Source organism: Dendrobates tinctorius, unplaced genomic scaffold, assembly GCF_039654945.1.
Source record: "Dendrobates tinctorius isolate UK_male_01 unplaced genomic scaffold, ASM3965494v1 ptg000230l, whole genome shotgun sequence".
In the NCBI taxonomy this organism is placed as follows: domain Eukaryota; kingdom Metazoa; phylum Chordata; class Amphibia; order Anura; family Dendrobatidae; genus Dendrobates; species Dendrobates tinctorius.
In genome coordinates, this window is record NW_027361897.1 from 2,826,562 (window position 1) to 2,849,620 (window position 23,059).

Here is a 23,059-nt window from a genome sequence, read left to right on the forward strand (position 1 = left end):
ACTCCACTAGATGGCAGCAGAGTGGAGTGAGGGCTGAAATCCTGCTCAGAGCAGACCAGCAGAAGTGCAGCGAGGCTACCACCAGGTGGCAACAGAATAGTCAGACAAGCCGGCTCGATACCAGAGAGTAGCATAGTACCAAGGGGAATCCCAAACACAGAGGTCAGTGGTGCACCAAAAGGTCAGTACCCATCCATAGCAGAAGTACCAGAGAGAAGAGACAGAAACAGGTCAGAGCCAAAGCAGAGTCGAGTACCGGGGAATTCAAATACACAGGGACACACAGAGTTGGGACGGGTAGGAGAGGAGTGAACAGACACAGGCAAGTCAGCTAAACGCAGCAGGACAATTCAGGGTTTCACCAGAGCCAGCTACACACGCCATAGGCAGGAAATATATCTGGCACTGCCTGCAGGATGCAGTGTAGAGAAATAGCAGACCCTACCACAGAACGAGGCAGAGAAAGTTAACCCTTGACATCACCAGACCAGGAAAAGAGAGACAATACCCAAAATCTGGCCTGGATCATGACACTGGGCTTCCATAACACCTAAGCAGTGCTACAGGCTGATCGCCTCCATGCCACACTACATTGATGCAGTAATTGATGCAAAAGGAGCCCCGACCAAGTATTGAGTGCATTTACTGAACATACATTTCAGTAGGCCAACATTTTAGATTTTAAAATCATTTTTCATGCTGGTGTTATAAAGTATTCTAATTTACTGAGATAATGAATTTGGGGTTTTCCCTGGCTGTAAGCCATAATCATCAACATTAACAGAAATAAACACTTGAAATAGATCACTCTGTTTGTAATGACACTATATAGACACTATAAAATATACTAGTAGAATACCCGCGGCTTCGCTCACGGAAAACAGAGCAGCCCTCACACAGTATTACTATGTCCTGAAGGAGCTCACATCTCAGTAAAGAAAACCGCCTCACAGGCTGACTTGTCTATTTGCCCATAGCAACCAATCAGAGCTCAGCTTTCACTTTACCTCAGCAGCTTCAGTGATAAAAGCTCCTTGTATAGTAAGCAATAATGACAATCTTACAATGAGGCATTTTTCCCCTGACCAATATTGCTGCTCAGTAATGTTTGTCCGTGTGCTTAGGGTGCATCCATCTGAGTGTATTTGCATGCGTGTGTGGTCCTTGCGTGCTTGCATGTGTGTGGTGTGCATGTGGTATTTGTATGGTGGTGTTTGTGTTGTGTGTATCTAGAGTGGTATGGTGTTTGTGTGGTGTGTTGTGGCATTTGTGTGGTGTTGGGCTTCTGGGTTGGTGTATGTGAGCTGTCTGTGTGATGTTTGTATGGTGTTTGTGAAATGTTTGTGTGTTGTGTGTGGTGGTGCTGCCCCTTTAGCAGCGACTCTTTGGTGCTGTCGCTATAATCCGTCCCTGTCAGTGACGACTGTTGTTTTCCCCTCAGCACTTTTACTTTCACCTTCTCATTTCTGCTTTATATGTATAGGGCCTAACTTCAGGTGGCCCCAATCTAACAAGGGGAACTGCTACCTTGGATCTAATCCTTATAAACAGGGAGGAAATGGTTGAGGAGGTAAAAGTGGCTGGGACCCTAGGAGGTAGCGACCATGCTATTTTAGAATTTTGGATAACTAGAGGCGGAAGACCTGTGAAGACTCAGACGTCAAGGTTAGATTTCAGAAAGGCAGATTTTAAGGGATTCAGAAAGAGAATTGGAGGGATCCAATGGCTGGATATCCTTAAAGACAAAAATGTCCAGGAAGGATGGGAAATCTTGAAAAATGAAATTCTCAAAGCACAGTTGTCAACAATTCCGAAAAGAGGGAAGAATAGGAAGCAGTTAAGGAAACCAGGATGGATGAACACAGAACTTAAGCACATGCTAAAAAGGAAGAAAAAAATGTTTAGAAAATGGAAAGAGGGAGGCATATCTAAAGAAGAATATAATGCTGTCTGCAGAACCTGCAGGGCACAAATCAGATTATCTAAAGCTGAAAATGAATTGAGGCTTGCAAGAGATGTCAAAAGCAATAATAAAGGATTTTGGGGATATGTCAAAAGTAAAAGAAAAGTCAAAGATGCTATAGGATTTTTACAGGATGAAAATGATGAAATGGTAAGACAGGATGTTGAGAAGGCTGAACTTTTAAATTCCTATTTTGCATCTGTTTTCTCTCAGAAAGGAAATGTAACATCAACTGTTATTCACTGTCCTATTAAGGGAATAGAAGAATCCAGGATATCTATAAACAGAAAGATAGTGAGGAAACACTTAGCTAGCCTAAATGAATTCAAGTCTCCAGGTCCAGATGAATTACACCCCAGAGTACTGAAGGAGATAGCAGAAGAAATTTTTGAACCCCTCTCTATAATCTTTGAAAATTCTTGGAGAACAGGAGAAGTGCCAGAAGACTGGAGAAGAGCAAATGTTGTTCCTATCTTCAAAAAGGGGAAGAAGGTGGACCCAGGTAACTATAGGCCGGTGAGTCTGACTTCTATACCAGGAAAGATCCTTGAACAAATTATTAAACAACATGTATGTCAATACCTGGATAAGAATGAAGTGATTAAACAGAGTCAGCATGGGTTTGTAACTAATAAGTCATGTCAGACTAACTTAATTTCCTTCTATGACGGTATCACTGATTGGGTGGATCAAGGAAATGCTGTAGATATAGTATATCTTGACTTCAGCAAAGCATTTGACAAAGTCTCTCATACAATCCTTATTGAAAAAATGATTAAGTATGGAATGGACAAGGCAACTGTTAGGTGGATTCATAACTGGCTTAGTGATCGGACCCAAAGAGTGGTCGTAAATGGCTGCACATCCAGTTGGAAGAATGTCTCAAGTGGGGTACCACAGGGCTCTGTCCTGGGCCCTGTATTGTTCAACATCTTTATCAACGATTTAGATGAAGGAATTGAGGGTAAACTGATTAAATTTGCTGATGACACAAAGCTAGGAGGGATAGCTAATACTAGAGAAGAGAGAGAGAGGATTCAAAAAGATTTAAATAAACTGGAGAAGTGGGCAGCAACTAACAGAATGGTTTTTAACAGGGAGAAATGCAAAGTACTACATCTGGGCAATAAAAATGGAAAAAGCATATATAGAATGGGAGGAATAGGGCTAAGTGACAGCACATGTGAAAAAGACTTGGGTATACTAATAGATCACAGACTGAATATGAGTCAACAGTGTGATGCAGCAGCAAAAAAGGCAAATGCAATTCTAGGATGTATTAACAGAAGCATACAGTCTAGATCACGTGAAGTCATTATTTCCCTCTACTCCTCTTTGGTCAGACCTCATCTGGAATATTGTGTCCAGTTTTGGGCACCACATTTTAAAAAAGACATCAACAAACTGGAGCAAGTTCAGAAAAGAGCGACCAGAATGGTGACCGGTCTGCAAACCCTGTCTTATGAGGAAAGGTTGCAGGATTTGGGAATGTTTAGTTTGCAAAAGAGAAGACTGAGAGGAGACTTAATAGCTGTCTACAAATATCTAAAGGGCTGTCACATTGTAGAAGGATCAACTTTATTCTCATTTGCACAAGGAAAGACTAGAAGCAATGGGATGAAACTGAATGGGAGGAGACACAGATTAGATATTAGAAAAAACTTTTTGACAGTTAGAGTGATCAATGAGTGGAACAGGCTGCCACGAGAAGTGGTGAGTTCTCCTTCAATGGAAGTCTTCAAACAGAGGCTGGACAGACATCTGACTGGGATGATTTAGCGAATCCTGCTTTGAACAGGGGGTTGGACCAGATGGCCCAGGAGGTCCCTTCCAACTCTACGATTCTATGATTCTATGATTCTATGATTCTATGACGGGGGGAGGCTAGCGAGATGTAACGTGTGGGTGGAGAGGGAGCGTGCCAAATTTCACCCAAATCTGGCAAGAACTGTGGATTTGTATAAAGCGGGCTACTACAGATTTTGAGTTTTACATTCAATTAATTTTTTATTTAGTGAAGTCACTTTAACATGCAAAGAAGAAGTATTCGTCGAACTTAAGTATAATCAAAATAAGTTACAATAAAGTGTGGTTATACAGTTGTAACAAATTCAGAAGTAACATAAACCACATAATAACTGATAATTAGTTGATAATTCACATTTAGAAATTTTGCATCTAGAGGTATAAGGAGCATAAGATGAAGAAAAGACTTATGCTGATCTTATGTTTAAAATTGGTGTTGTAACACAACTATTTACATGGATGGAAGCATTAGTGTTTTTAAAAGAAGGAAAGGGATGGGTTAATTGGGTAGAAAGGTAGGTAGATTTTGAGTTTTATATATACATGAGTTTCACTTTTTGTATTGAAAATTCTACTTTTGTGAGAAGCACCTGTATATTAGGTTTAGGCCGGGGTCACACTAACCGACGCAAAATACGGTCCGTAGTTTACAGGCGTAATACGGATGAATGACCCCTAAATAGTGCTCCGTATGTCATCCGTAAGCAAGGTGTGGTTGCGTATTTTGCGCATGTCTGCATCCGTATGGCGAGATTTTCTCGCTGCCTTGCAAAATGGACATATAATGGATCCCTATGACAGGGTTTCTAACAGAAACCAAAGAATAGATATAGACACATAGACTGCATATATATATATATATATATATATATATATATATATACACAAGTCATTGAGACAAACCTATATATATATATATTTATATTTCACAGAGTTCTTCATAGCAGAATAGCCGCTAATTCAATTGCCGGCTTCTATCAAATCATCCCCCAACCCGACATGGAATGACACATGGTTTACATTCAGTAAGCCATTTCATTTCATGTTTTTTAATATGTCCCTGACTAATAATTAGATGAGCGTTTGTGTGCAAAATTTGGGAGTTGTATTTGTTATTTTAAGGGGTTAATTAGCTGTTAAAAAATGTGTGGGCTTCCCATTGCCCTGTAGCAGTGGCGAATGAGTTAATCTAACAATGTTAGTCACTTTACAATCGAATGGTGACATTAACCCTTTGTTAGATTAACCCACTCGCCACCACTATAGGACAATGGGAAGCCCACGCATTTTTTAACAACGAATTAACCCCTTAAAACAACAAATACAACTCCCAAATTTTGCACACAAACGCTCATCTAATTATTAGTCAGGGACATATTAAGAAACATGAAATGAAATGCTTTACTGAATGTAAACCATGTGTCATTTCATGTCGGGTTGGGGGATGATTTGATAGAAGCCAGCAATTTAATTAGCGGCTATTCTGCTATGAAGAACTCTGTGAAATATAAATATATATATATGTTTGTCACAATGACATGTATGTATGTATATATGTATTCTATGTGTATATATCTATTCCTTCGTTTCTTTATTAAACCTGTCAGTGTGATTTTACTGTATAGCGCACTGAATTGCCGGCTTTTCTAAAAGACACTGGGTGCGTATTTCTCGCAAGTCACATGTGTGGTCCGTGTGTAATGCGTATTTTTAGCGCACCCATAGACTTGCATTGGCGTACAGCATGCTGCTATTGGCACGGACCGCAGAATACGCCCGAGAAATATACGGCTGGTGCGAGGGACCCCATAGAGAATCATTGGTCCGTGTCTAATGCGTGCTTTTAACGCCTCTCACTCGTCCGTATTCCTCGCCAGTGTGACCCCGGCCTTAGGATCCCATCAGAAAAAAGTATGTCTTGTCGCTGCTGTTGGACTCTCATGAATTGACCATTTTGTGTCCTAAGTACCTTCATTTTATAGCTGTATTCTGTATAGCAGTAATGCCGTCCCAATTTCACATATTTAATGTTTGCATACATCTTGGCGCTTACAGAGGCTTCTGTATCCTTTTGTTTGTGTATTATGCAGTCATTGCAGCTTGCACCTGTTCACACTTGCTTTATTCTGTTCGGAGGTGCTGGTCACTTTTTTCTCTTCTGTGCATGTTACTGTCCCATGCATAACAATTGGAAATGGATACTTACTATATACATTGTACACTTCATTACCATTTCCATAACTCCTGTTTTGTCTTAAGAAGATGATTAATTTTATAAATTAATAAAACAAAGTGACCAGATTTCCCCCATTTTTAATTCATTCAGCACCATACGATGTAATTCGGAGGTTCTTTCTTCACTGAGTCACTTGTCTGACAGGTAATTTATCCAGATACAGAATATATTTGCCCGCTGGTCATTATTCATTTTCCTGGCAAAACTTTACTTGTGTCACTTCTAATATTAAAAGCCATTAATAAATCATTTCATTTACCGTGATCTTCATCCATCACACACTCACTGCATTCATGGAGTCTTGGATAATTTTATCTGATGAAGACGCACACCTTCCATTATCCTCTATACGTAGAAGAGCACACCCAGGTATGGCCTCAGCTTGAGCCCGTTGTAGGTCTGAGCGGGACGTACAAGTGCGGAGCTAATGCACTCACCGTTACATTTCTCACCAAAGACGTGAACCCTCTATGCCACAGTATGTACAGCACTACATAGACTAGGCAATAGGCCACGTTCACACGTTCAGTATTTGGTCTGTATTTTACATCAGTATTTATAAGCTAAAATCAGGAGTGGATGAGAAATACAAAAGTAGTGACGTGTTTCTATTATACTTTTCCTCTCCTGATTTTGCCTTGCCACAATTCTGTCTCTGAGCTCCTTGGCCAGTTCCTTTGACCTCATGATTCTCAGTTGGTCTGACATGCACTGTGAGCTGTGAGGGCTTATATAGACAGGTGTGCGCCTTTACAAATCAAGTCTTATCAGCTTAATTAAGCACAGCTGGACTCCAATGAATGAGTAGAACCATCTCAAGGAGGATCACAAGGAAATGGACACCATGTGACATATATGAGTGTCTGAGCAAAGGGTCTGAATACTTATCACCATGTGATATTTCAGTTTTTCTTTTTTAATAAATATGCAAAAATTTCTACATTTCTGTTTTTTTTTTCAGTCAAGATGAGGTGCAGAGTGGACATTAATGAGAAAAAAATGAACTTTTTTGAACCAAATGGCTGCAATGAAACAGTGAAAAATTTAAAGGGGTCTGAATACTTTCCGTACCCACTGTACTTCAAAATAGTATCAGTAAAAACATCAGGTCAAGGAGCAAAAAATAAGCCCTCACACAGCCCCATTTCCCAAAAAATGAAAACGTTACATGTCTCAGAAAATGGTGACACAAGCAAAACGCTTTTTTTTTTTCCTTACAAATTTATGATTTTTTTCACCACTTAAATAAAACAAAAATAATATACAGGTTTGCCCTGTGCGTAATCATACTGACCTGGAAAATCATATTTCCAAGTCAGGTTTGCCATATAGTTAACATGGTAAATAATAAAAAAAACCATTGTGAAATTTAACTTTTTTTGCAATTTCAGTGCACTTGGAATTTTTTCCTGATTTCCAGTGCATCACATGATAAAATAAATGATGTAATTCAAAAGTACAATTTGTCCTGCAAAAAACAAGCCCTCATATGGTTATGTGGAAGAAAAAAAAAAAAAAAAAGTTATAGCTCTTGGAAGAAGGGGAGGAAATAAATGAAAACAAAAAAATGGAAAAGAGCCTGGTCATAAGATAACTTTTTTTGGTTTCTTCCATTTAATTTACTTTGATAAATTGGGCATGCAGAGGAATATATAGATTTCATGGGGTCGCACAGAAAAAGTCCAAATTGGGTCAACACACTCGGAGACCTCATGGCATAGTGGTAATTGAGCCCACCCACCCTGGGACCTCATGGAGATAGTGGTAATTGGGCCCACCCACCCGGGGACCTCATGGGCACAGTAGTAATTGGGCCCACCCACCCACCCAGAGTTCTAATGGGCACAGTGGTAATTGGGCCCACCCACCCAGGGTTCTCATGGGCACAGTGGTAATTGGGTTCACCCACCCAGGGACCTCATGTCACAGTGGTAATTGGGCCCACCTACCCTGGGACCTCATGGTGATAGTGGTAATTGGGCCCACCTACCCTGGGACCTCATGGTGATAGAGGTAATTGGGCCCACCTACCCTGGGACCTCATGGTGATAGTGGTAATTGGGCCCACCTACCCTGGGACCTCATGGTGATAGTGGTAATTGGGCCCACCTACCCTGGGACCTCATGGTGATAGTGGTAATTAGACCCACCTACCCTGGGACCTCATGGAGATAGTGGTAATTTGGCCCACCCACCTGGGGACCTCATGGGAACAGTGGTAATTGGGCCATCACACCCGGGGACCTCATGGGCACAGTGGTAATTGGGCCCACCCACCCTGGGACCTCACGGGCACAGCGGTAATTGGGTCCACCCACCCGGGGACCCCATGGGCCCAGCGGTAACTGGGCCCTCCCACCCGGGGACCTCATGGGCACAGTGGTAATTGGGCCCACCCACCATGGGACTTCATGGAGTTAATGATAATTGGGCCCACCTAGCCGGGGACCTCATGGGCACATTGGTAATTGGGCCCACCACCTACCCTGACCCCATCTGAGACCGCACACCCACCCGGAAGAAAGCTTCTAATGCTGATTAAACAAGAACCACAGAGTGGATTTCTTCACCAATGGTATCATTTTAATCAGTATAACAGCACCATTGCAGCCATGTCTTTACTTAACCTGTCAGCATGATTTAACCATGTAATCTTTGGCCTCGTTCACATGGTCAGTATTTGCTCAGTATTTTAGATCAGTATTTGTAAGCCAAAATCAGAGTGGAACAATCAGAGGAAAAGTATAATAGAAACACGTCACCACTTCTGTATTTATCACCCGCTCCTGGTTTTGGCTTACAAATACTGAGGTAAAATACTGAGCAATTACTGAATGTGTGAACGTGGCCTTAAACAAAAAGTTAGATGGTTGGTTGCTTCTGCAGCAGGTGTATTGATTTCTGCTATCCCTACTCTAATGAATGGAACTGTTGTAGAAATCTCAGCAACAAAACCTTCCATGTGTGAATACAGTATATCTCTAAAGTGCTTTTTTTAAAGCATTTAACAGATCAGTTGATGCACTGAAGGTGTATAAAACTTTTTCTTTTAAAAGGTAAGTTCTTTGTATCATGAAAATGACACATCATTAGCTTGCTTTTATAAATATACAGTATATATTTTTTTTTTAACCTGGGTAATAAATTTTTATGTGAATAACCACTAAAAAATCCTGACATATTCCAGTTTACATACAAACCACCAGATTATAACCTAAAATATGACTTGTGTACTTTGCTGTGTAGACTAGGACGTTGTGAGCACATGGCAGGAGAGCAGGAGATATAATGTCACCTGATGGAGACGTGACAGAGGCAGGACACCAACAATGTTCCCATAGGCGAGGCTTGGATGCCGCTCTCCTGCCTCTTTCACGTGTGTATTCCATCACTACCTGCATGACATGGTTTTAGACAATTCACTCCCATTCATTGCGTCTAACAAAAAGCTCACACCCTGCTGCTGTGTCTTGTCCTGTATAGACAAAAGGAAGGAAGTGTGTTGCTCCAGAACATGGACCGGTCAGGAAAGATTTAAAAATAGAAAAATAGATAACCTTGTAAAGAATGAAAATGGAAACTTTACGACTAAATTTGACGTATTCCTTTTATTGACATTTGTTACAATTGAAGATAATGAATTAGTAGTTTCTAAAGAAAATAATGGAGTCGAATAATGGAGTTCTAATGGCAATACCATATTAAACCTTACTGAACCTAAATCCATTGAGCCCTTGTCTTGGATCTTGTGTGTTCAGGTTCTGATACAGTAATGGGCCCCAAAGGTCCAGCAAAACACAACTTTGGTAGTAGTGGATGTATGACCAATCTCGGGCTACTTGGAAGCAGTTGGAATGTATTAATAATGGGCTTTCAGTGGAATGATACCAGTGTAGTGTAGGTTTTAATTAAACGTGAACCTGCATGTGTTTTGTATGATGAAGGTTCCCTAGTCTAACACTGAAAGGTAACTATAGTGGTAGGTTTAGAAATGGCATAATTGTGTCCGGTCCAGTGGGAAAGGTGGCAGGGGGTCTATTCTGATCATGGTTACGTCTGATGGGTATCTCCAATCCTCCTCTCAACCTGATGTTGTGCCTGGACCAATATTGACTCTACTGGATACTACTTTTACCAGTAGCCAAAGGCCAATCTACTATAAAATGGAGCCTGTCCACACAAAATAACTTTTCAAATGAAGCACAGACATTCATTGAACCCTTGGTGCAGCCATACTGTTTAATGCATCTTCCCATCTAAGGGCACAGTCTATAGATCAGAAAGAGATCGGAGCGCAGTGCATGGACTGGCTGGCGGCTCTCCTGGCCGGAGCGTGAAAGATGCCAGTCCTTGCACTGCGTTCCAATTTTGTTCCGATTTATATGGCCAACATACTGCTCCCTGATTGTTTTCTATCTATCTCCTGTAAAATCAGAGCTATCAGTCAAAGAAAATGGAGATAGATGCAAAACAAATAGGTGAGAAGGGGCATTGAACTCTTTACCAAGGGTGTACTGAGCACTTGTGCTTGGTTTGAACTGTCATTTTTTGCTGACAGGCTACTTTACAATCTACCACATGTTGTAAAGTCCTGGCCACATGGATCCAATACACAGTACCATATAACAACTTCTGTATGGAAACTCTCCACCAAGCACAGCAGCAGCAATCAGCACATATTACCCTTTGTGTAATGGCGGTATTTGGAGCTTGGATGTGGACGGTCAATTTAAAGTGCTTAGGGATTAGGGTTAGGGGTGTGTTGGGGTTAGGGTTGGAGTTATAATTGGGGGGTTTCCACTGTTTGGGCACATCAGGTGCTCTCCAAACGCAAAATGGCATCTGATCTGGGCGGCACGGTGGCTCAGTGGTTAGCGCTGCAGCGCTGGGGTCCTGGGTTCGAATCCCACCAAGGACAACATCTGCAAGGAGTTTGTATGTTCTCCCCATATTTGCTTGGGTTTCCTCCGGGCACTCCGGTTTCCTCCAACATTCTAAAGACATACTACTAGGGAGTTTAGATTGTGAGCCCCATCGGGGACAGTGATGATGATGTGTGCAAACTGTAAAGCGCTGCGGAATATGTTAGCGCTATATAAAAATAAAGATTATTATTATTATTATTATTATTATAAGTGCGTACTGTAAATTTTCTATATCAAAAGATGTGAGTGATCTGAGGAGCGTACGTCATGTGGGCACAATGGTTACATTTCTTACTTTGCTTCTCCCTTACAGACGCCTACACAATATCATTCATGTTCGTGTCTGGTTTGTTTGCACAAATAACAACTAAGAGGTTGTTAAACATTACATGTAGGCAGGAGGTCACGTGCGAGATAACCGGGCAGAGACTGCAAGGAAATCAGGGGACAGGAGGTTACAAAATATGTCAAATTCCAATAGAATTAGCTATCGGAAATTGGAAATATAATGAAGCCAGAACCTTGTTATTTCGAATTATGGCTAGAGCCGATCTCTAACAGCCACATTTTATCATTCATGCTATGGTTACAACACCCAGACCTCCCATATACAACAGCTCCTCCATACTGCTGCTGCTGTCTTCTGCCAGTCTCCTGGTTTCCCATGACCACTGCAGCCAATCAACGCCCATTGAATGGCTGCAGTGGTCACCTTCCAGTTGACCCGGAAGAAACAGTCTCCTAGTTCTTTCATCTAGCAGTCAACTGCCTGAAGAAGCAGCCAGTGGAGTGGGTGGTTGCCATTAAATGAGTATATATTTTGTATTTTACCCCGCCATGAGCCTTTCTATTTAAAATAAAAATATATTAGTAGAGGACAGACCCTATGTATGTCAGCTAAACCCGATTTTCATGAGCTTGGTCATCCAAGTGAGGGCAGATTTGGACTAGGTAGCTGGATTTCCACTGCTGATCCTTTTGATTCCGGGAGAATTAAGCCACTTTCTGAGGTTTCTGGTAGTGGCATACTCCCCATAGCCTAGAGAGAGAACATGTACACTCATCTGAACCAAGTGTGCATGTGTATAAAAGGATGGGAGAGATGGTTGTTGACGAACAGCTGTCCAATGTTAATGGTCATACATGTGTCACCCCGCAACAAACCTCAGACAAGTCGCGCTGCCAAAAACATTTGTGCAGTTTGCTGTCATGTGACTACTTCACAGTTGTGAATTTGCTGTCATAAAATACAGTCGCACAGCAGGTGGGTTACGTGTGACTTGCAACCAGTGACAGGAAATCAAGTAGACCCTTGGAAATATTTGCATTTCTGCTGCAGTCGTGTTAGGTCATAATGGGAACACAACGTCTTGCTGCTCGTGCACACTACTGCTTAAATCGGACAAGTGCTAGTAATGGTTTTGACAGATCGCACTCGTAAGCCCAGGATCACACATGTGAGAAACTCGGACGAGTCTCACATCCTAATACTGGCACTGCCGCACGCTCCGCTCCCGAGTGCCGGGTATTAAGATGCGAGACTCGGCCGAGTTTCTCGCATGTGTGATCCCGGCCTAACTATGATATTCTATGGGGCGGTGCACATGTCTGATTTTTTTTTTTCCTTGGAATGAGCGGTCTGACATGTCTGACTTTGATCGGAGTGTTGGATCAAAATCAGCAATGCAAGTCTACAGGTCTGTGGATAACAACTCACCGAGTGCGGTCCGACTTCCATAGACTGAATAAAGAGGGGGGAGAAACTTTTTTTTCTCTCTCCACCTCCGAGAAAAACGGATCAAACTCTGATCAGTGTGATTGAACCCCTCTCCATAATCTTTGAAAATTCTTGGAGAACAGGAGAAGTCCCAGAAGACTGGAGAAGAGCAAATGTTCCTATCTTCAAAAAGGGGAAGAAGGTGGACCCAGGCAACTATAGGCCGGTGAGTCTGACTTCTATACCAGGAAAGATCTTTAAACAAATTATTAAACAACATGTATGTCAGTACCTGGATAAGAATGAAGTGATTAACAGAGTCAGCATGGGTTTGTAACTAATAAGTCATGTCAGACTAACTTAATTTCCTTCTATGACGGAATCACTGATTGGGTGGATCAAGGAAATGCTGTAGATATAGTATATCTTGACTTCAGCAAAGAATTTGACAAAGTCTCTCATACAATCCTTATTGAAAAAATGACTAAGTATGGAATGAACAAGGCAACTGTTAGGTGAATTCATAACTGGCTTAGTGATCGGACCCAAAGAGTGGTCGTAAATGGCTGCACATCCAGTTGGAAGAAGGTCTCAAGTGGGGTACCACAGGGCTCTGTCCTGGGCCCTGTATTGTTCAACATCTTTATCAACGATTTACATGAAGGAATTGAGGGTAAACTGATTAAATTTGCTGATGACACAAAGCTAGGAGGGATAGCTAATACTAGAGAAGAGAGAGAGAGGATTCAAAAAGATATAAATAAACTGGAGCAGCGGGCAACAACTAAGGCTAGTTTCACACTAGCGTTTATGAGCGCAGCGACGGCCTGCGCACGGCCGCCGCTAAGCCCCGCCCCTGCCGCGCCTCCGCCAGTAGCTCCGCCCACCGGCGCATGCGCCCTGCGTCCCCTATCTTTATCACTGGGGGCGCAGGCCGTGCGCAGTATGCGTTTGGCGGCGCATGCGTCCTTTTGACGGTGCGCCGACCTGCGCCAAACGCAACCTGCTGCGCACGGCCTGCGCCCCCTGTGATAAAGATAGGGGACGCAGGGCGCATGCAGCGTCATGCGCCGGTGGGCGGAGCTACCGGCGGGGGCGGGGCTTAGTGGCGGCTGTGCGCAGGCCGTCGCTGCGCTCATAAACACTAGTGTGAAACTAGCCTAACAGAATGGTTTTTAACAGGGAAAAATGCAAAGTACTACATCTGGGCAATAAAAATGAAAAAAGCATATACAGAATGGGAGGAATAGGGCTAAGCAACAGCACATGTGAAAAAGACTTGGGTATACTAATAGATCACAGACTGAATATGAGTCAACAGTGTGATGCAGCTGCAAAAAAGGCAAATGCAATTCTAGGATGTATTAACAAAAGCATACAGTCTAGATCACGTGAAGTCATTATTTCCCTCTACTCCTCTTTGGTCAGAGCTCATCTGGAATATTGTGTCCAGTTTTGGGCACCACATTTTAAAAAAGACATCAACAAACTGGAGCAAGTTCAGAAAAGAGCGACCAGAATGGTGACCGGTCTGCAAACCCTGTCTTATGAGGAAAGGTTGCAGGATTTGGGAATGTTTAGTTTGCAAAAGAGAAGACTGAGAGGAGACTTAATAGCTGTCTACAAATATCTAAAGGGCTGTCACATTGTAGAAGAATCATCTTTATTCTCATTTGCACTAGGAAAGACTAGAAGCAATGGGATGAAACTGAATGGGAGGAGACACAGATTAGATATTAGAAAAAACTTTTTGACAGTTAGAGTGATCAATGAGTGGAACAGGCTGCCACGAGAAGTGGTGAGTTCTTCTTCAATGGAAGTCTTCAAACAGAGGCTGGACAGACATCTGACTGGGATGATTTAGTGAATCCTGCTTTGAGCAGGGGGTTGGACCAGATGGCCCAGGAGGTCCCTTCCAACTCTACGATTCTATGATTAATATAATCAGACCGTTTTTCTCAGATGGGGGAGAAAACATTCATGTGACCCTAACCTCACTATGGCGGACCTGTCCATCCCTTGTAACAGACATTGCTAGGAAAAAACACCTTTTTTAATCTTCCATGTAAGGGTACTACGTTTTTTGAATGAGTCTGCTCAAAAAGCACCTGAAAAAGTGCTAAAAAAACCCCACTTGAAAGAGTTTTCCTATGCCTCACTATTGTAAAACCACGTTCCTGTTCATATGTTCAGTCTTTCGAAACCTTTTTTTTCCTTGAAGTTTTGAGAAACATCCGGTGGGAGAAAAATAAAGTGCACGTCATTTCTTTTGAGGCTCCTGTCCAATCAGAAGAGTACAAAAAATAAAAAAAAAAAATCAGGAAAAAAACCCTTGCAAAATGCCTAAAAAAAAAAGTCTTGAAAACAGCTTCAGGAAACAAAGAGTTTCTGGAAAAAAATCCCAAAGAAGAAATGTTTCCTGAAGTTTCCATGTGAAAAATCTGCGTTCTTTAACTAAAAAACAAAAAATCCTCCTTGTGCACGTACCCTAAGGCTTTGTTCACACTACATAATTTTCGACGGTCACGTTTTTCCAAGAGGAAAGCTATTTTGTTTGTGCTCTGATTACAATTTCTGGAGCGTTTTCTCAATGTTTTTTCGTTACTTCGCTCACTTCTATTAAGGCTTGGCGCTTTTTTTGGAAACCTGAAATGGTTAAGAAAAACAAACAAACCGTAAAAACCCGGAGCTCAGAACAAGCTGTTCCTGAGACGCTGTGTGTGCACACAGCCCAATACAGCAGCCCTGCTTCTACAGTAGTCAGGTTCCTGTCATAAAGGGTAACACTGCCCAGGGTCTGCGTACCTCATGGGCTCAGTGAGAAATATCGCTCGTGTATTTCACAGCATGACATTTCTAGTCAGCTTTCTATGGAAAATACTTTATTTGGCGATTTATGCGCGGATTAACCCTTTCCTCCGGGCTGTAAATCGTCACACTTTGTATACGTTTCCTGTGAGAAATGAGCCGCTTGCAGTCCCCCGCTCGGTCGCTAGGGGGAGTGCGGCGGCGCTACCTGTGAGCACTTCCCAGCAGTAGCGCGTTGTCTTTGTGAGTCCGGAGGAACCTGCGGATGTCTTCTTCTTGCCGAGCACGGGAGCGGAAGCCGGGGCCGTGATACGGGATTTATCCGGGATCTATCACGCTGCCAGCCGGTGCTTGCGTCCAGCCCGCACATAGACGGTAAGAGCTGCACAGGTGGAGCAGGGTTTAGTGTCCTGCGCTGGAGGGAACCTGCCCTCAGTCCTACCTATCCCTGCACAATGTAAGGCGCTGCACCTTTCCGTTTAACCCTTGTATTGCTCCCCCCTGGAGAATACCCCCTCCAGTCTTTATATTAGGTGGCTGCACCCATTGTGCTCTTCTATCCCCCCCCACCCTTTCCCCATTTATTATACAGGTGTGATCTATTATACTGCTGGATGACCCCCTCTAGGATGTGCCCCAAGGACCCCGCTGTAGGACGTGCCCCAAGGACCCCCCCTGTAGGACGTGCCCCAAGGACCCCCCCTGTAGGACGTGCCCCAAGGACCCCCCCTGTAGGACGTGCCCCAAGGACCCCCCCTGTAGGACGTGCCCCAAGGACCCCCCCTGTAGGACGTGCCCCAAGGACCCCCCCTGTAGGACGTGCCCCAAGGACCCCCCCTGTAGGACGTGCCCCAAGGACCCCCCCTGTAGGACGTGCCCCAAGGACCCCCCCTGTAGGACGTGCCCCAAGGACCCCCCCTGTAGGACGTGCCCCAAGGACCCCCCCTGTAGGACGTGCCCCAAGGACCCCCCCTGTAGGACGTGCCCCAAGGACCCCCCCTGTAGGACGTGCCCCAAGGACCCCCCCTGTAGGACGTGCCCCAAGGACCCCCCCTGTAGGACGTGCCCCAAGGACCCCCCCTGTAGGACGTGCCCCAAGGACCCCCCCCTGTAGGACGTGCCCCAAGGACCCCCCCTGTAGGACGTGCCCCAAGGACCCCCCCTATAGGACGTGCCCCAAGGACCCCCCCTGTAGGACGTGCCCCAAGGACCCCCCCTATAGGACGTGCCCCAAGGACCCCCCCTATAGGACGTGCCCCAAGGACCCCCCCTATAGGACGTGCCCCAAGGACCCCCCCTATAGGACGTGCCCCAAGGACCCCCCCTATAGGACGTGCCCCAAGGACCCCCCCTATAGGACGTGCCCCAAGGACCCCCCCTATAGGACGTGCCCCAAGGACCCCCCCTATAGGACGTGCCCCAAGGACCCCCCCTATAGGACGTGCCCCAAGGACCCCCCCTATAGGACGTGCCCCAAGGACCCCCCCTATAGGACGTGCCCCAAGGACCCCCCCTATAGGACGTGCCCCAAGGACCCCCCCTATAGGACGTGCCCCAAGGACCCCCCCTATAGGACGTGCCCCAAGGACCCCCCCTATAGGACGTGCCCCAAGGACCCCCCCTATAGGACGTGCCCCAAGGACCCCCCCTATAGGACGTGCCCCAAGGACCCCCCCTATAGGACGTGCCCCAAGGACCCCCCCTATAGGACGTGCCCCAAGGACCCCCCCTATAGGACGTGCCCCAAGGACCCCCCCTATAGGACGTGCCCCAAGGACCCCCCCTATAGGACGTGCCCCAAGGACCCCCCCTATAGGACGTGCCCCAAGGACCCCCCCTATAGGACGTGCCCCAAGGACCCCCCCTATAGGACGTGCCCCAAGGACCCCCCCTATAGGACGTGCCCCAAGGACCCCCCCTATAGGACGTGCCCCAAGGACCCCCCCTATAGGACGTGCCCCAAGGACCCCCCCTATAGGACGTGCCCCAAGGACCCCCCCTATAGGACGTGCCCCAAGGACCCCCCCTATAGGACGTGCCCCAAGGACCCCCCCTATAGGACGTGCCCCAAGGACCCCCCCTATAGGACGTGCCCCAAGGACCCCCCTATAGGACGTGCCCCAAGGACCCCCCCTATAGGACGTGCCCCAAGGACCCCCCCTATAGGACGTGCCCCAAGGACCCCCCCTATAGGACGTGCCCCAAGGACCCCCCCTATAGGACGTGCCCCAAGGACCCCCCCTATAGGACGTGCCCCAAGGACCCCCCCTATAGGACGTGCCCCAAGGACCCCCCCTATAGGACGTGCCCCAAGGACCCCCCCTATAGGACGTGCCCCAAGGACCCCCCCTATAGGACGTGCCCCAAGGACCCCCCCTATAGGACGTGCCCCAAGGACCCCCCCTATAGGACGTGCCCCAAGGACTGCCCCCTATAGGACGTGCCCCAAGGACTGCCCCCTATAGGACGTGCCCCAAGGACTGCCCCCTATAGGACGTGCCCCAAGGACCCCCCCTATAGGACGTGCCCCAAGGACCCCCCCTATAGGACGTGCCCCAAGGACCCCCCCTATAGGACGTGCCCCAAGGACCCCCCCTATAGGACGTGCCCCAAGGACCCCCCCTATAGGACGTGCCCCAAGGACCCCCCCTATAGGACGTGCCCCAAGGACCCCCCCTATAGGACGTGCCCCAAGGACCCCCCCTATAGGACGTGCCCCAAGGACTGCCCCCTATAGGACTGCATTGCTTTATTATACAGGTCCCAGCATGTGAATTAACCTCCAAGCTGCTGGATTGGGCACACTGCTGCTTGCCTGCCTGTTTGCTTGCTTATTAACTCCTGCACTTCTGTGGATTTTTCCTGGAGATGCCTATTATAAAACCAGCTCCATTCAGATGAGTCTACTGAGCGCAGGGACGTAATAATCTGCTGATGCTGGTGATATCCAAATGTCATCCATTGGCAAAAATAATGATGTAAATGGTGATGGGGAGATCATTACAATATGGCTGAGTCAGCAATCCCTTATTGACTGTCCCCCTTTTTTTTTTTTTTTTTCGTGAATTGGCCTTTAGTGGCTGAGAATGGGTTAAGCAGTTGTCGGGATAGGTGCGTAAAGATTAATGCCGCCGCCGTTGATCGCTCTATAGTGCAGTCGTTACTAATTCACACATGTAATTTGCACTGTGGTAAAGCGATCTGTGACGTGATGATCACACCGGCTGTGTGTATCCCACCATAAACGCACTGCGAGCCCCCGCTGACGGTGCCATTATTACAAGCTATAGCTTTCTACTGCTGTTGTATTGCTGTTGGGATCTAATGGTCGCCATCCGGTTGGTTTGTGCGGTAGCTGGTGAGGAAAGGGTTAAAGGAGAACAACTTACCGATTGTCAATGTCCCTTTAAAGGCCTCGTTCAGACGTCCCTTTTTTTGTGATTTTCATCAGTGTCCTCAGTGTTTGGTTCGTTGGTGCCTGTCTCATTAGCTTTTCTCATAAACAAACAAAAAAAATCTTTTTTCAGTGTGTTTTTTTTTTTTTTTTTTTTTATTAGTGGACATTGAAAAATGGACAGCACAAGGATGCAACAAGGACGTCATCAGTGCTGTGTCCTAATTCTTCACGTTTCCATAGACATGAAATGGCGAGATTGATCCGCATCTCCGATAAAATATGGACGCGTCTCCTTTACTTTTTATTTTTCAGTTAAAAAAAAAAAAGCCCCATAGACTATAAGCAGTGCATGTTATGTACGTGAAAAATGGACGTCTGAGTGAGCTTTTACTGAAGAGGTGATTTGTTTTGGCTATTTGCCAAGCTGTGGGGGCAATGTGATCCTGCCAGGTAGTCGGGACAATATTGGGCTTATGGCTGCACCTATGGACTTTTATTGGCCCATATTTTATATGGGGGTATATCATGTATTCCAGTAGGCTTCATGGTGATCCACGGCACATGAATATAGACCCCTGGAGACCTATAGGGAGGGTATGTGCCCGTGACATTGCTGTGATCTTGACTCCTTACATCAGGGCTTCCCAACCTTTCTTGCCACAAGAACCACATTCGGTTCGAAGAGATTGTGAGATTGAGTAGCACTGGCCTGAGCCTACAGCCGCGAGTCACACATCGGGGGCCACCAGCTACATGTGGCTCATGACCCACTGGTTGAGGGTCCCAGTTTTGTATAATACCAGTGAAGAGCCGATGGTGCACATTGATACGCCAGTAACGCCACCACCAGTTACTTCTTGGAAATCGCAATATTTCTTGAAATTTATTAGGAAAGAGGAATTGGAGAACTGGGGGACTGAGAATGTGATTTATCGGTTATTCCTCACCCTTGGAGCCGGTGCTCCAGTACTCCCATCATATTAATTGCTGTTCCATCTCTGAGCCGGAGCAGAGAGCGACTACGTCTAGTATGATGCCGACTATTCGTATGAATATGCAACTGAATCTTTCCCTCTGGATGGGGGCACCAGAATCCAACCCCCCCGTTCTTTAGAAAAGGGGTAGTTTTTGTTTTTTTCTTTAAAAAAACAAAACCTTTAACAGCATGAACAAGGCATGACAAACAGGCTGAACAGTCCTCTTACGGGGAGCGGCGTACCTGTCAAGTCTCAGGTTACCACAAAACTAGGCCCAGCTGTTGCTGCTTTTTTGTAGAAATTTACTCCTTTTTCAGTGTTTTTTTTTTTTTTTTTTTTTTTCATTTTTGCTTTATTCTCTGTTTTTGAGCCACTTTTTTTTTTTTTTCCTCTTTATCCAGATGTTTGAGACAGATTCATGAAATGTGACCTTTACCAAATGTTGCATTTTCTGGTACCTTTCACTTCCTTCCCACCCAGGTGTAAGGTTTTGTTTTTTTTTGGAGGAGTTCTCAATTTGGTGCATTTTTGTGACTTTTGGTGCTCAAAAGTTGGTTAAAAACAAAGAGCATTTTTGACTTTGCAGCGAAATTTCCAGCAAAATGTCAGTGCCAAAAAAAGAAAAGTGACTTCATTAAATTACAAATGATGAATTGGGCCCATAGGGTAGTCACTTCTAATCCAGTAGTAAAAGGGTTAATGGCTTTCCTTCCTCCGTCATTGGCCTTATAATTACTTCCTAGCTGTAATCAGATTGGCAGATGTTATTGGATTTTTTTTTTTCTTTTAAAAGGGGTCAAATATTCTATACAAAATAGATTACAATCGGCATTGAAATTATTCTTCTAAATCACAGGGTAATTTTATGCCGGGATATATGTGTTGTGAACAGATAAGTCTCTTCTATCAGCCTGCGTCACTAACAGCAGGCTCATGTGTTCATATTCCCACACCAGAAAATGGCAAGAATGACAAAAATGGTGTGTGAAATATGTAAAAAGAAACCCTATAGTAATTTATGGCACCATACACATGACATGTTTCATCACTGCCAGGTTCATCTGATCAAATATCATCTATGAGAAGTTTTCAAAATTCTTAAACTCTGCATGCGAAAATGAATGTTCGTGTTCATTATCAGCAAGTAGAGATCTGAAAACTGTGAGAAACTAATTTGGAGTTGCAATGAAAAGATGCAGAGCTCTTCTTAGGGGATCTGGCAGCACAATATCACAACATCTCTTCAGCTTACTGAGGTAAAAGGCCAATCACTTTCCTGCCCACCCTGACTATCTGATTTGAAACCGGGGATACCAGGGAGTGTACAGAGGTAAGAAGAAACTGCTGTCAAATACTGTCTGACCTAATACTGTAGATACCTGGGGGTGCATAAGTAAGAGGAGACTGCTCACACAGCTGTCAATACTGTCTGACCTAATACTGTAGATGCCTGGAGGTGCATAGGTAAGAAGAGACTGCTCACGCTGCTGTCAATACTGTCTGACCTAATACTGTAGATACCTGGGGGTGCATAGGTTCGAGGAGACTGCTCACACTTCTGTCAATACTGTCTGACCTAATACTGTAGATACTTGGGAGTGCATAGGTAAGAGGAGACTGCTCACACTGCTGCCCACCCTGTCTGCCTTACACTGGAGATTTCAGCAGGGGAGCTGAGTAAGAGGCCACTCAGGCTGCTGTCCAAATTCTCTATCTGATCTAATACTGGAGAAATAAGGGGAGATAAGGTAAGAATATGCTGTTCACACTGCTGTCCTCATTATCTTTCCAAACACTGAGTGGCTACAGTGATCTAGAGATAACTTATTCCACAGCAGCCCTTTGCATTTAGAAAGACTGGGTGGACACCAGTGTGAGCTGACTTTTTTTTACCTAAGCACTGATGGCATCTCCAGTATTAGATCAGATGGACATGGTGGACAGCAGTGTGAGCAGCCTCTCCTTACTTCAGCATTGTTAGTAACTCCAGTTATTAGATCAGATGGACATGGTGGACAGCAGTGTGAGCAGCCTCTCTTTACTTCAGCACTGCTGGTATCTCCAGTATTAGATCAGATGGACATGGTGGACAGCAGTGTGAGCAGCCTCTTCTTACCTCAACACCTCTGGTATCTCCAGTATTAGATCAGATAGACAGGGTGGACAGCAGTGTGAGCAGCCTCTCCTTACCTCAGCATCTTTAGTATGTCCAGTATTAGATCAGATAGACATGGTGGACAGCAGTGTGAGCAGTCTCTCATTACCTCAGCACTGCTGATATCTCCAGTATTAGATCAGATAGACAGGGTGGACAGCAGTGTGAGTAGCCTCTTCTTCCCTTAGCACCCCTGATCTCTCCAGTACTAGTTCAGTATTAGATCAGATGGACAAGGTGGCAGCAGTGTGAACAAGGGCTGTGAAGTCAGTAAATCAAACCCCCGACTCCTCCACAGCATTGGTCAGTACTGAGCATTTACATAAAGTGCAGCACAGATTCGTCTCCACTAAAAGCCGAGATCCTCAGATCAGGAACAGAACAGAAATTTCTAGGACGTTTCAGAACTTTTCCAAATTACTATGCAAAAATGTACAGCACATCCTGCACTGTTACTGTACCCAATGTATTATATATATTAGATGTTGGGAGTTAGTCTGTTTTATATGGACTCCGACTCCACAGCCCTGGTGTGAACGGTCTCTTCTTACCGCCGCACTAGCGCTAGATCTAGTAGTATCTACTGGAAGCAGATCTTCCTGCATATGAGGTGGGGGAGTTTCCTACTGTTCTTACTGGACATGATCACAGTGATCTTGCTTGTTAGAATGGACGTTTCTGTCAGGGTTATAGGAAGCGGCCATTTTCATGTTTTGTAGTGATTAGGCCTCTTTCACACTTCAGTTTTTTGCATCAGTTATAATCCGCCAAAAAGGCGGACAAGCGGATCCGTTCTCAACTGATGTGAATGGATGGCACAGGATCCGTATTCAGACGGATCCTGAAAATGAAGAAATTTAAAGGAATCGCTGGCCGGGAAGGAGAGAGAGAGAGAGAGAATTTTTTTTTTTTTTGTCCGGCACCCAGAAAGAAATTCGGGTTAAATCAGTGTTTGCAGGATCCGCCAGAGAAAAAAACGTTACAAGCTCCGTTTTGAAATTTTTGAGGATGGTGACGGACAGCAACTTTTGGCGGATCCTCACAAAAAACGGATGCAACGGACAGCAATCCGTCA

The 23,059-nt window shown here is 44.9% G+C and overlaps 1 protein-coding gene across 2 annotated transcripts in view; it reads left to right on the forward strand.

The window, feature by feature from the left end:
• Positions 1-15,618: 15,618 nt before the first annotated feature.
• SEMA4G (semaphorin 4G) overlaps positions 15,619-23,059 on the forward strand; it is a 234,376-nt gene continuing 226,935 nt past the window's right edge. Inside the window, exon 1 of one of the 2 annotated variants that reach the window (XM_073555779.1) lies at positions 15,619-15,830. The gene's annotated coding sequence lies outside the window, so the exon portion shown is untranslated. Of the gene's footprint in view, positions 15,831-15,870; positions 15,913-23,059 lie in introns of those variants that run through there. The other variant, XM_073555780.1, reaches the window with a different exon arrangement.